This window comes from Elephantulus edwardii, unplaced genomic scaffold, assembly GCF_000299155.1.
Source record: "Elephantulus edwardii isolate Elephantulus edwardi_28Jun2011 unplaced genomic scaffold, EleEdw1.0 scaffold00055, whole genome shotgun sequence".
Taxonomy (NCBI): Eukaryota; Metazoa; Chordata; class Mammalia; order Macroscelidea; family Macroscelididae; genus Elephantulus; species Elephantulus edwardii.
In genome coordinates this window covers 2,743,840-2,755,227 of record NW_006399805.1, presented here as the reverse complement: position 1 = coordinate 2,755,227, position 11,388 = coordinate 2,743,840, and the positions used below count along the sequence as shown (strand labels likewise).

The 11,388-nt window shown below is 46.7% G+C and overlaps 1 protein-coding gene and 1 pseudogene across 5 annotated transcripts in view; one reads left to right on the top strand and one right to left on the bottom strand.

The window, feature by feature from the left end:
• PLXNA4 (plexin A4) overlaps positions 1–11,388 on the top strand; it is a 461,826-nt gene that overhangs the window by 258,484 nt on the left and 191,954 nt on the right. The window lies entirely within an intron of this gene.
• The window catches only part of LOC102873091, a 15,865-nt pseudogene continuing 6,047 nt past the window's right edge, over positions 1,571–11,388 (bottom strand).

Genomic DNA, 11,388 nt, shown 5'->3' with positions numbered 1-11,388 from the left:
ACACTGATGTGTCAAATGCGAGAATGGTTACCTGTGGTGGACAGTGTTTGGTGGAGCTCCCCAATTAAAACAAGCTTGTAAGCAGGAATGGCATCCACTTCCATAACAGCTTGCCTCTGGAAACCCTATGAAACTGGAGAAAGGACGAAAGTTATACAGGTGTATAGGACTTTCATTCATAGGGTCTCTATGAGTCGCCTACGACTCAACGGCACTTAACAACAACTATGTAACAAAGCTACTATGTAAGGATCCCCAGTGATGCACTCAGCTGTAGGAGAAAGACCTGCTGACCTACTTCTGAGACTGCTGTAGCCTTTAAAACTGTACCACTCTATACATGGAGTCAATACAAATTGAAATTTTATTTTTTAAAAAAAACTTAATTTTTAAAAATTTACTGTTGTGTATATTCTCTTCCCCCCCATGCAACAGTGCACCCTTGTTCCAGATGTTCTCATACATATAATGCATAATTATATATTCCCTTCAGGCAGTTCTTCCCCTCATCTGTTGTAATGCAGTGTTCATTATCTATCCACTCTTTCCTCATTCTCTCCCCAATGCTTCCATGTCTGCCCTATTTTATAACAGCAGTGTTATGCAGTATTTGTCCTTTTGTGACTGAGATATTGCACTCAGCATAATGTCCTCCACGCTCCACTATGTTGTGTAATGGTATTTCATTGTGTGAATGCACCATAGTTTTTCTATTCATTCATTTGTTGATAGACATTTAGGTTGCTTCCATCTCTTTGCTATTGTGAATAGCACAGTAATAAATATGGGTGTGTATACATCTGTTTGAGTTGTGGGTCTGGTTTCTTTATAGTATATTTCCAGTAGTGGAATTGTTGGGTCAAATGATATGTCCATTTCCAAATTCTCTAGAAAGCTCCAGACCACCTTCCATAGTGATTATACCATTTTACATTCCCACCAACAGAGAATAAGAGTTCTAATCTCTCCACAACCTCGCCAGTATTTGTTGTTTGCTGCCCTGTTGAACTTCACTGTTGTTGCTGGGATGAGACGATATCTCATAGTTGTTTTGATTTGCATCTCTCTAATAGCTAACGATTTTGAACATTTCTTCATGTGTTTGTTTGTTATCAGAATGTCCTCTTTGGTGAAGTGTCTATTCATATCCTGTGCCCATTTTGTGATTTGGTTGTTTACCTTTTTCTTGTTGAGGTATTGAAGTATTTTATAAGTTTTAGGTTTCTCTAGTGGTTGTAGGTAAAAATTGATTTGATGGTGCCTAAGAGCAATAAAACCAAAATCTGCTGTCAGGGACTTCTCCAAAGATAGAGACCAAGGTGCACCTGGTCCAAGCCATGGTGTTTCGAGGTGTTTCCAGTGCATCTCAAAACTGCACAATGAATGAGGAGAATGAAAGAATTAATGCCTGTCAACTGTGGTTTTGGAGAAGAGTGCGCAATATCATGGACAGGCAGAGGAACCAACCAACAAGCCTGTCCTGGAAGAAGTGGAACCAAGGTGCTGCTTAGAAGCAAGGATGGGTAAACTTTGCTTCACATTCTTTTTTTTTTCTTAATTGTAACAGAATTTATTTATTTTCTTTGCATGTATCCAGTCTGGCTTCTGAAGGCCCCTCTGAGCTTTTCTGGCCTTGCTTCTGGGCTGCTGCTATAGCTTCTAAGATCCTTTTTTGCTTCTTCAGCTTCTGAGCTTCCTAGAAAACCCGCATGCACGGTGTCTTCTTGGCCACCCAGCAGTGGTGGGCCTTTCGGTAGTACAGAGGGGGGAAGGTGTACTCAATTCCCAGTTCCTTGCACGTCTTCTCGAAGACATCATAGTTGGTCCTACGGAGCAACTATCTTTGGTTGATGCTCATGAGTAGTTAGCGCTGTGGGCTTTGTCCTTTCGATGTTTCTTCATGTGTTCTTCATAACTGCGGATCTTGACAGTCAGGGCAACAATTCGAGCTTCCAGGAATCTGGTGTCTTCAGGCTTTGCCACAATCTTATTCATCAACTGCTCCTGCTTGACTTTTAGCTTCTTCTGGTTAGCCATTTCCAAAGACAGGAGCCTTTTCACCACATCATCAACCTTGTCAGTTCCAGGGATGTTCTGGTAGTCTTTGAGCAACGTGGAAGGAGGCAGGTCATCATTTTGGATGGGCTGGACTGTGGCTTGTTTCTGGCTGGCAAATCCATGGGCAGCCTGGAGGAGGAGACCTCGAGGTTGCAGACCCCATTGTTTTGAGGAAAGCCTGGTCTTCCCTCTCTCTGGCACCCTAAAGACTGGGGCCTGGGTTACTGCCTGGGTCCAAATCTAATCAGCACCCTGCATGGAGCCCGCAGCATGGTGACTTCTCTACTTCACATTCTTGAGACACGTTGTCAGGAGAGACCAATCCCTTGGAACAAAGACATCATGCTCAGAAATGTAGAGGATCGGAAGAGAAAACCACTCTCAACAAAATGGATTGGCACAGTGACTTTGTCCATGGACTTGAGCATATTGGGAAGAGTGAAGATGGCATAAGATAGGGCAGGGTTCAGATCTGTTATTCATGGGTTCACTGTGGGTTGTAGTCATTTCAATGTCACGTTGCAGCAATAACAACACAGCAGATGCTTTGTTTTGTTTTTTGTTTTGTTTTTTAATAACAACTGTAGCAATGACACGGACTCAGGGAAGCCCCATGTACATCAGAGAAGAACTCTGCTCTGTAAGATTTTTAGTAGCTGGTTTTTGGTAAATAGATTTCCAAGCCTTTGTTCTTAGCCACCTCTGGATACATTCATGCCTCCAGCCTCCTTAGCAGCCATGTCTAGTAACCATTTCCACCACCCAGAGACTTTAGATACTTTACAGACAATGTCAAGGAAATGTTTTCAACTGGTGAGGATTTCGAGTCTTTTGTCTCACATACTTAAGGCATGTTAGTCCCTGGAGAAGGGAATCCTTCCTGGAAAATTGGAGGGGCAGTGAAAAACAGTGGAAGACCCTCAATGAGAACTGACACAGTGTCTGCAGCAACAGGCTTGAACATGGAAGAGGGTATGAGGAGGGGCCAGAATCTGGCAGCATTTCATTCTGTTTTATGTTGGGCTGTGATGAATTAAAGTTGGCTCAACAATACCCAACAACTATAACAACAATACCCCACACTTAAGGTTGCATAGTGGAATGTACTTGGGGTGGTGGGAGGGGAAAAAAAATAAAATGAAAAAATAAAAACCCACAACAGTTTGAAAGAGAAGTCACTCAAGCAGACAAGGTGATGCTACAGATCTATTACTTTCCAAGCATCTGAGTTGGATGGTCGATCGCATTTATATTAACAATGTCAAGACTTCCAAAGCCTTGAACTAGAGAGTGTCATCACTCCAATGACCCGGACAAGAGAACTGGGACAGTGTGGGTGACTCAGCGGACTCCACCTCCCCACACAAAGCCTGGAGCCTCATGCTAAATAAGGTTATTGCTTGTATTAAAGGGAGAAAAAAAATCTTTCTTCTTCAAGGTCTCCTCTAAGGTCTTCTCCATGTTGGAGAAATAGAATAAGGATTTTTTTTTCCATTCTACAAAATTCAGATCTTATCTGTCTCCATCTCAGAAACTTATAATGATTTTTCTTTCCCGCAAATTAAACCCAGAGCTTTGAAGAGCATTCAGGACCTCCTGTTGCGTCTGCCCTGCCACCCTGGGCTCCTCTCGTGTCCTTTTGAAGCACGTTGCCTCGGGGCCACAGCTGGTTACTCACTCATCTCTGCTCCGCTCCTTCACTGCGTGTCTTTGGAATGACAGTGCACCTTCTCACGCTAGATCACCCCGGGAGTAATTCTGTAGAATCTTGCTGATTTTCATGAGGTCCCAGCTCAGCTCTCTGATCCTTCTTTTCCCCATAATCCTTCCTGCTAATTGGGGTAAACTATCTTGTGGTGGTGGTGGTATACTATCAAGTCTGAACGGACCCAAAGCTGGCCCTCCATTGGATTTTCAGAGCCAATCGCACCGGAGGAGAATGACCATCTTTCTTCCACAGAGTAACTGGTGGATTTGAACTGCACACCTTTGTGTTGCCAGTGCAACTCCTTACCATTAGGCCCCCAAACCCAGAAGGGAACCAGTGACCTCTGGTGGTAGGTATTGATATAAGCTTGATCAAAAGCTCTGTGACTCAAAAGCTAAAGGTTTTTGAAGAGAAAAAAACCAATTAGCTCTTGGGATGTACTTCATTGGGTTTTAAATAATAGATTAATGTGGAAGATAAATTCAAAGGGGTTTGTGTTTGTTGTTTTTGTTTTATAATGGTTGAAAAATTCATATTCTGAAAATTTAATAAATCTTGGGAAGAAACTTCTAAATTAACCCTAAAAAAAAAAAGATGAGCCTTTTATGGCAAAATTCATCTTCTCTTTGTTTTCTTTTAAAATGCCCTGACTTCTGTTTTACTTCAGTATGAGATCAAGTGGGATCTTAAAGCTAGAAAGAAGCATCCTGAGATGCAAATATTGGCCTTTCCTCGACTTAAGTAAAATGAAAGGGGAGAAAAATCAGATTTTCAGAAACAACCCGAAGTACTAATGGATCATTTGAACCAAAGACTCCCTGACCTGCAGATCTAGAACTAAATGCAGCCCAGCCACCCCTACCAGCTGCTCTGACTGGAGGCACAGAGAAGGGTCTGGACACAGGAGGAAGATATAGAATGATATTCAAAATCGTTGAAAGATCTAACTGACAGAAAATGGACCCTTGAAGGCCTTCTACCCCAGAACCAATCTTGGATTTCCAAAGACCACTGGACATTACCAATTGTAATACAGTCACTTCTCACTCAACACATCTCAGGGGCACTTTTTCCCTTATTTTTGTTGACAGTGGATACAAGCAAGCATGCTTCCAGTCACCGTTTTGACATGGACAGTTCATTGCCGTTGCTTGTATACTTGTGTGCTGGTCTCGCTGTCTCCACCTTCACTGTTCCCCCATCCGTCATTTTAACTCCCTGCTCCTCAAAAAGGAACCTCACTGGCTTTAATCCACCGCTAACTAAAAGCTGAGGCTCGATTCCACCACAACGCTGCAGGACAAAGATGGACAGTCTCCTCCCGAGAGATTTACAGCTTCGGAATCCCGGGAGAGGAGCAGCCACGGAGTCAGTTCTCAGTCACAGGCAGTGGATTTGGGGGGAGGGACTTGACCCCCTTCAACGAGCTGGCTCCCCTGTACTTCTGTTGTCTGTCAGTTTCTACTCACAGAGATGATTTATCAAAACAGTGCTAAACTCAAGGCACTCATCACTGATTAGACTAAACGGCTGTTTAGTTGGAAGATCCCTGGTGGTGTGATGGTTAAAGCACTCCTATGCGAACGAGAAGGTTCATGATTCAAACCCACCAGACGGGTCGCAGGAGGAAGACATGGAAATCTGAGTCCATAAAGATGCTTAACCTTGGGGATCCCATGCGGCCATTCTGTTCTACCCTATAGGCTTGCAGCAGAGGGGCGTTTAGCTTAATGATGGTTTTATGGGATTGTTTTCGTTTAGTATTTAGAGATTATTTCCAGAGATCAGATTTGAGAATTCCTCCAGTCTTCTCAGTGGATCCAGTAAGTCTGGTTTCCATGTGAATGTGAAGCTCTGTTCAGCACTTTTCCTCCTTTTAATCAGAGTTCATTTGACTGTTCCTGGATTGAATGATCAGGTTGCCAGGTACCATCCTCTTCTTCAGACACATTCTTCATCTTCCCTTCATACTACATCCCTCAAGCCTGCTTTTGTCTTGATTGTTCAGGTCAAATGTTACCTGTTGCTATTATGAGAGATACTGCAAATGGATGCTTTTATAAACAGAACTCTAGTTGCTCGCACTTTAGAAGGCTGGAAGCCTGGATTCAGCAGGCCACATCTCTGGGGAAAGGCTTGCTTTTTCTCTGTCAGTTCTAGAGGCAGAGTCTTGTCTGCTTCTGCCAATGGTAGGCCTAGCATCCCGTGGAGACCTGCATGTGGTTTGTCATCAGTGTTTCCTGGGTTGAGGAGGCCTTCCACGTGGGAACCTCGAGGCCAGAGGATACACTTCTTTCCTGGTGGTACGTTTCCCATCCCCCAGCTCTACTTCCACATTTAATCTCCTTTACATCTCAGAAGAGATTGACTCAAAATACAACCTAATCCTGTAGATTACATTCTGCCACATTAATATAAATGCCACTAATCTTGCCTCATTAACATCGTACAGGTTAGAATTTATAATACATGGGATAATTGTGTTAGATCATAAAATGGGGGGGGAAATGTAGTTCTGAGGATCGTGACCTATCCAAGGTCACACATATTTGGGGTGCGTGGCAAAGCATAATTCAATCCATGATGTCAGGGAAGTCCAGAACGATCGGTAACTCTCCACGCTGCTTCACCATCGATCCCCGCTTGATCTCCACCGCCTTCAGGATGGACAGAGACAAGTGCCCAGTTCTTTCCTGTCTCACTCCATCCAGTGTAGGAGGTGAGGCTGTGAACACACACAACTTTCTGGGGCCAAAAGGGCTTTGGTGATTGTTTCCACATGGCCCCAGACCCCACTTTCAGTACTTCATAGCTCTCAACATATTCAAATTCATTGCATAGTATTTTTAAAGGTAAGAGTTGTGTACCATGATTAGCTTGACATTGACCGTGGACTTGGAGAAACACAGCAGGGCTTGAAGTGGAGTTTATTGAGCAGATGGAGAAAAGTGGATTTCAAAGACCATCCATCCCTACCCACCACCAGCTGCACAAGAGGTCCAGGGCCAGCTCCTGCCTCGAGACCATCAGGGAGGGAAGCCCCTCCTGTTAAGAGCAAGGAGCTCTAATGATATGGTCATACATGTTGGGCTGCTAACTAAGAGGTCACTGGTTTGAATCCACCAGCTGCTCTGCATGGAAAAGATGGGCAGTCTCATAAAGATTCATGGCCTTGACAACCCACTAGAGTACAACAAGTTGTGGCTGACATGAGAAGAATGGGAGTCCCGGAACACTTGACTGTGCTCATGCAAAACCTGTATGTCGATCAGGAAGCTGGTGTCTGAACAGAAGAAGGAAACAGTGCATGGCTGAAAAGCAAGAAAAGATTGCATCATGGATGGATTATTTCTCCATCCCTTTTCAATCCATGTGTTGAACAGATAATTCTGGAGGCGGGACTTTATGAAGAAGAATGTGGCATCAGGATTGAAGGAAGATTCATCATACGATCTTACTGGCCATACCTGAGGAGTAATTGAAGTACTTGCTGCAGAAAGTCAAAGACTACAGCCTTAATAGGGATTGCATTTCAGTATCAAGAAGACAAAGATCCTTACCTCTGGATCGAGAGACAATATCATGATAGATGGAGAAAGGATTGAGTTTGTTATTGTTTTTGTCTTGCTTAGATACACAGCCAACACTCTTGGCACCAGCTGTCAAGAGATCAAAAGATGTGTTGCATTGGGGAAAATCTGCTGCCAAGGACATCTCTAGAGCATTAAGAGCAATGATGTCAGTTTAGAGACTAAGTTGCACCTGATCCAGGGTTGTAGCCAAGCCGAGTTGGGGCCAGTGTTCACTGCGGGATCCACATGTAACCATTGTGCTGTATAGACCATCCTCTGGGCAAGCCAAGGGAACTCTGGTGGTTTCTTGTTGCTGTGTGCCCAGTAAGTTGGAACCAATTCATAACTGGCCCTCTAGCAGGTTTTTCAGAAGGTGTAAATCTGATGAGAGGATATTGCCCGTGGCTTAGTGGTAAGGAGTTGTGCTGCAATATAAAGGTATTTAGTTCAAATCCACCAGGTGTTCCTCAGGAGAAGGATGGGCAGTCTCCTCCTGTTCAATTTACTGCCTCTTAAAACCCACCAGAGGGTCAACTATGGGTTACTTCTGATTCGACAGTACTCAACACCTGGGCATTCCTAGAGTTGGCAGCGACAGCCCAGAGTTGTGCCAGCCAAACATTAAGTTGCATGGCAACTTAATGTTGATCCATTAACAGGACCCTTAAGAAACTTGATGGCCCACTGGTTACTGCACTCAGTTGCTAACTAAAGGGTCAGTGGTTCAAACCTACCAGCAGCCCAGAGGAGAAAGAGGAGACAGCTTGGTTCTGTAAAAGTTCTTTCTCTTTCATTGCCATCCAGTCAGAGCAAACTCCTCGCTGACCTCTCAGTGGGCTTCTGAGACTATCAATCTTGTGGGTGGAGACTTCTCGTCTTTCTCGTGAGCCGCCACTGGTAGATGCAGACCACCAGAGAGGCTCGGCCTCCGGGTTAGGAGCACAGACGCCTGCAGAGTGAACCATGAGAACCTTCTGGAAGATTTTAGCCTTGAAATCCTATGGGGCAGTTCTGCTCTGTAAGGTCACTATGATCTGGAATCTGTGTGTGGGTTTTTCTTTGTTTTGAATGAAACATTTTAAATACCTTCAAAATGTATTCTCTTGAGCCAGAACTGACTGGTAACTGACCCTCCAGTGGGTTTTCAGAGGCTTTAAATCTCACAGGAGGAGATCACATCTCTAGAGAGGGACCGTCTTTGGATTAGCCTTTCAAGTCCCTACAGATGGTGCCACCAAAGCTCCCAGGTGCAACAACAGTACATGCTGGATTGATTTATCAGTGGGTCACATTGCAGCCATTACTCTGGGCTGTTTTGTTTGCTCCCTCCTGGCCTCAGTGTCCACATCTGCAGCATGGGAAGAGTGCATCCCTCAGGAGCACATGCAGTGGCTGTGCATTTAACTCCAAGATCGATAGTTTAACCGCCGTGAAGCTCACCATTCTGGGTGACGCCGTATAAATGATTGGAATAACAGTGGCCAAGGATGAGGAGAATGGTTTTCCAATATCTTATTTAAAAATGCGCTTCTCTACAATTAACTCCACGCGCTCTGGCCGATGAGACACCCCCCCCCAACCCCCCAGGCAAGTTTATTACTAATTTCCCTTTTCCTTTAGGCCTCTGCTGGTGCGGACAGGGGCCAGAGGTCAGCCGTCTGGTTGGGAGCAGTGTCTTTGGCTCCTCCGTGGAGGCGGGGGCAGCCCCACTCCATCTTCAAGGATTTTCTCGGCGACTCTGGTGGTCAAAAGACCCTTTGTGAGAGAACAGCCGCGCTCCCGCCTGGCCCGGGGCCCCTGGGCGCCACATCTGTGCATTCCAGCTCTGAGTGGTGATGTCACCCCGGACAGGGACCCCTTCTCAGCCCTGGAATGCTGCGCCAGGCCTGGCCTGTCCCCTCAGTGCCTGTGGGGACAGCCTTTCTGACTGTAGCCATTCACTGGCCTTCCTCCAGGCTCACGAATTCCTGGGTTCTCATTTGTAATCATCCGAATGTTTCTGTCTCGGAGTGGTGGCCGTCAAAGGGAAGTGAGAGAGAGAAGTAATGCAGGGGCTAGGGGTGGGGGGACGTTATGCAGAGACAGAAAGGGGAAAGGGACCCTTAGACGGGCTGAACTAAAATCTGTGAGGCAGCCAGAGTCACAGTCCCTCGTCAGAGGCCCCAGCGACCTCTGCTAGGTCCTAATGCCCACAAAAGCACCCTGGTGGTGATGCAGTGCTTTAAGCACTTGGGTGCTATCTGAAACACCGTGTGTAAAAACACCCTGAGTGTCCTCAGAAGAAAGACCTGGCCATCTCCTGCTGTCATGATTACAGCTGAGGGGACCTTACAACACGTGCATCACCACAAATCAGATTAGACAACACAGAGCTACAATGAGGAACGTGATGAGTACGGCTTTTGATGACACTGGCCATTGTGTGAATTGCCATTAAGGACAGGTCTGGGCCCTGGTCTGGACTCTGGTCGGCGGCTCACTCACTAGGTCCATGAGTGAGATGACGAATAGCCCCTCTGTGCGGGTAGTTCATTGGGAATGCTGGTTGACCATGGACAATGATCAGGGCTGTGGGCCAGGGAGGTGAGTGCTGCCACTGGGACACATGGGAGCGGTAGCATCTAGTCTAACAAGGAAGACAGGAGAACGTGAGAACATGCACCCCACTTACTTCCAGCCCCCCATCACAGCTGTAGGAAACCTGAGAACCCAGGTCTCATGCTACTTGAAAACCAGGGCAGCTCCTAGATGAACATAGGAATTACTGGGTAAACTTAAATCTCGACTTACCAGTCCACCTTTGTTTTGAAGCCACTCTCAGGCCATCCCACCTGATAAGTGAGCTTCTCAAAGGCGGGGGGGTGGGGACAGCTAAGTGGCAGTGGTACCTCGGCGGAGGGGGTCAGTGGAGCTCCCCATCCTTCCCTGAGGGTTGCAGCCTCCACACGGGCCCTCTGAATTCTGCAAACGTGGGCTGTACTCACATGCACACGATCACACAGCTGTCCCCAATGCAGCCTCTACAGCAGGCAGGGCAGGTACCCTGGCAGCTTGAGGAGGCTTTGGGCAGGGAACCCCAGAGCAGAGCTCATCAGAGAGAGCAGATGTCCCGGAAGTGCGCGCCTGTCTGATGCTCCCTGGGTTATTTATTTTTCAAGGAAATTACAGAACAGAGCCCAGGGCCATGCAGCCGGCTCAGAGCTGTACCTGCCTGCAGGTTCCAGCTGAGCCTGGCCATACTGCTGTCCCTGGCACCAGAAAAATGGCAGGACATGAGTGTGAGCTTGGAGGAGAGTCTGGAGGACATTGAGACTCTTCTGACCTCTTCCCATTGGTGGTGGGTCTCGTGCTCTCAGCCCTTGACTTTCCTAAACAGCCCTGGTGTCCTCAGTGCTGCTGGGTCCCGGCAGGGTAAGGGCGCTGGTCTATGCTCTGTCACCCTCTCCCATCTCCTCCTCCTCCTCTTCATCTTCTTACTAACTAGCCCTCTTGCATACTAACTAACCACACTCAGCAATGAGCCGGTCCCCTATGTGTCAGGCGCTGGGCGATGTGCTCAGGGTGGTCACAGAGGGGTGGGCTGAGGAAGCACCTTGGCCCTGGCACGGTTGTCCTCAGTCCCCTGATTTGAACAAGTTGACCCAGGCGGCTGTCATCTGTGCATGAAGCGAGGCCCAAGTGCAGAGGGAGGCTGTCCCCACGGTGTTTGGTGACACTTCTCGGGGTTTGTGCACACGCAGCACCTGTCTAATTAATGACTGTTTACACACCCACAATCCCTGGGCTTTCTCCCGGCTAGAATCAGAAATCAAAACAGAGGACTTTCCTTGTGCCCTTTTGGGGCAGATTGGACAGCTTGAGAACAGAAGTGGGTCCGTGTCCACGTGGGTTTGTCCTTGTGGGTATGTGTCCATGTAATTCTGTGCCCACATGGCTCTGTATCCGTATGAAAGTCTGTCCATGTGAGTCTGTGTCCATGCGGGTCCATGTCCATGTGGGTCTCAGTCCATGCGGGTCTCTGTCCATGTGGGTCCGTGTCCATGTGGGTCC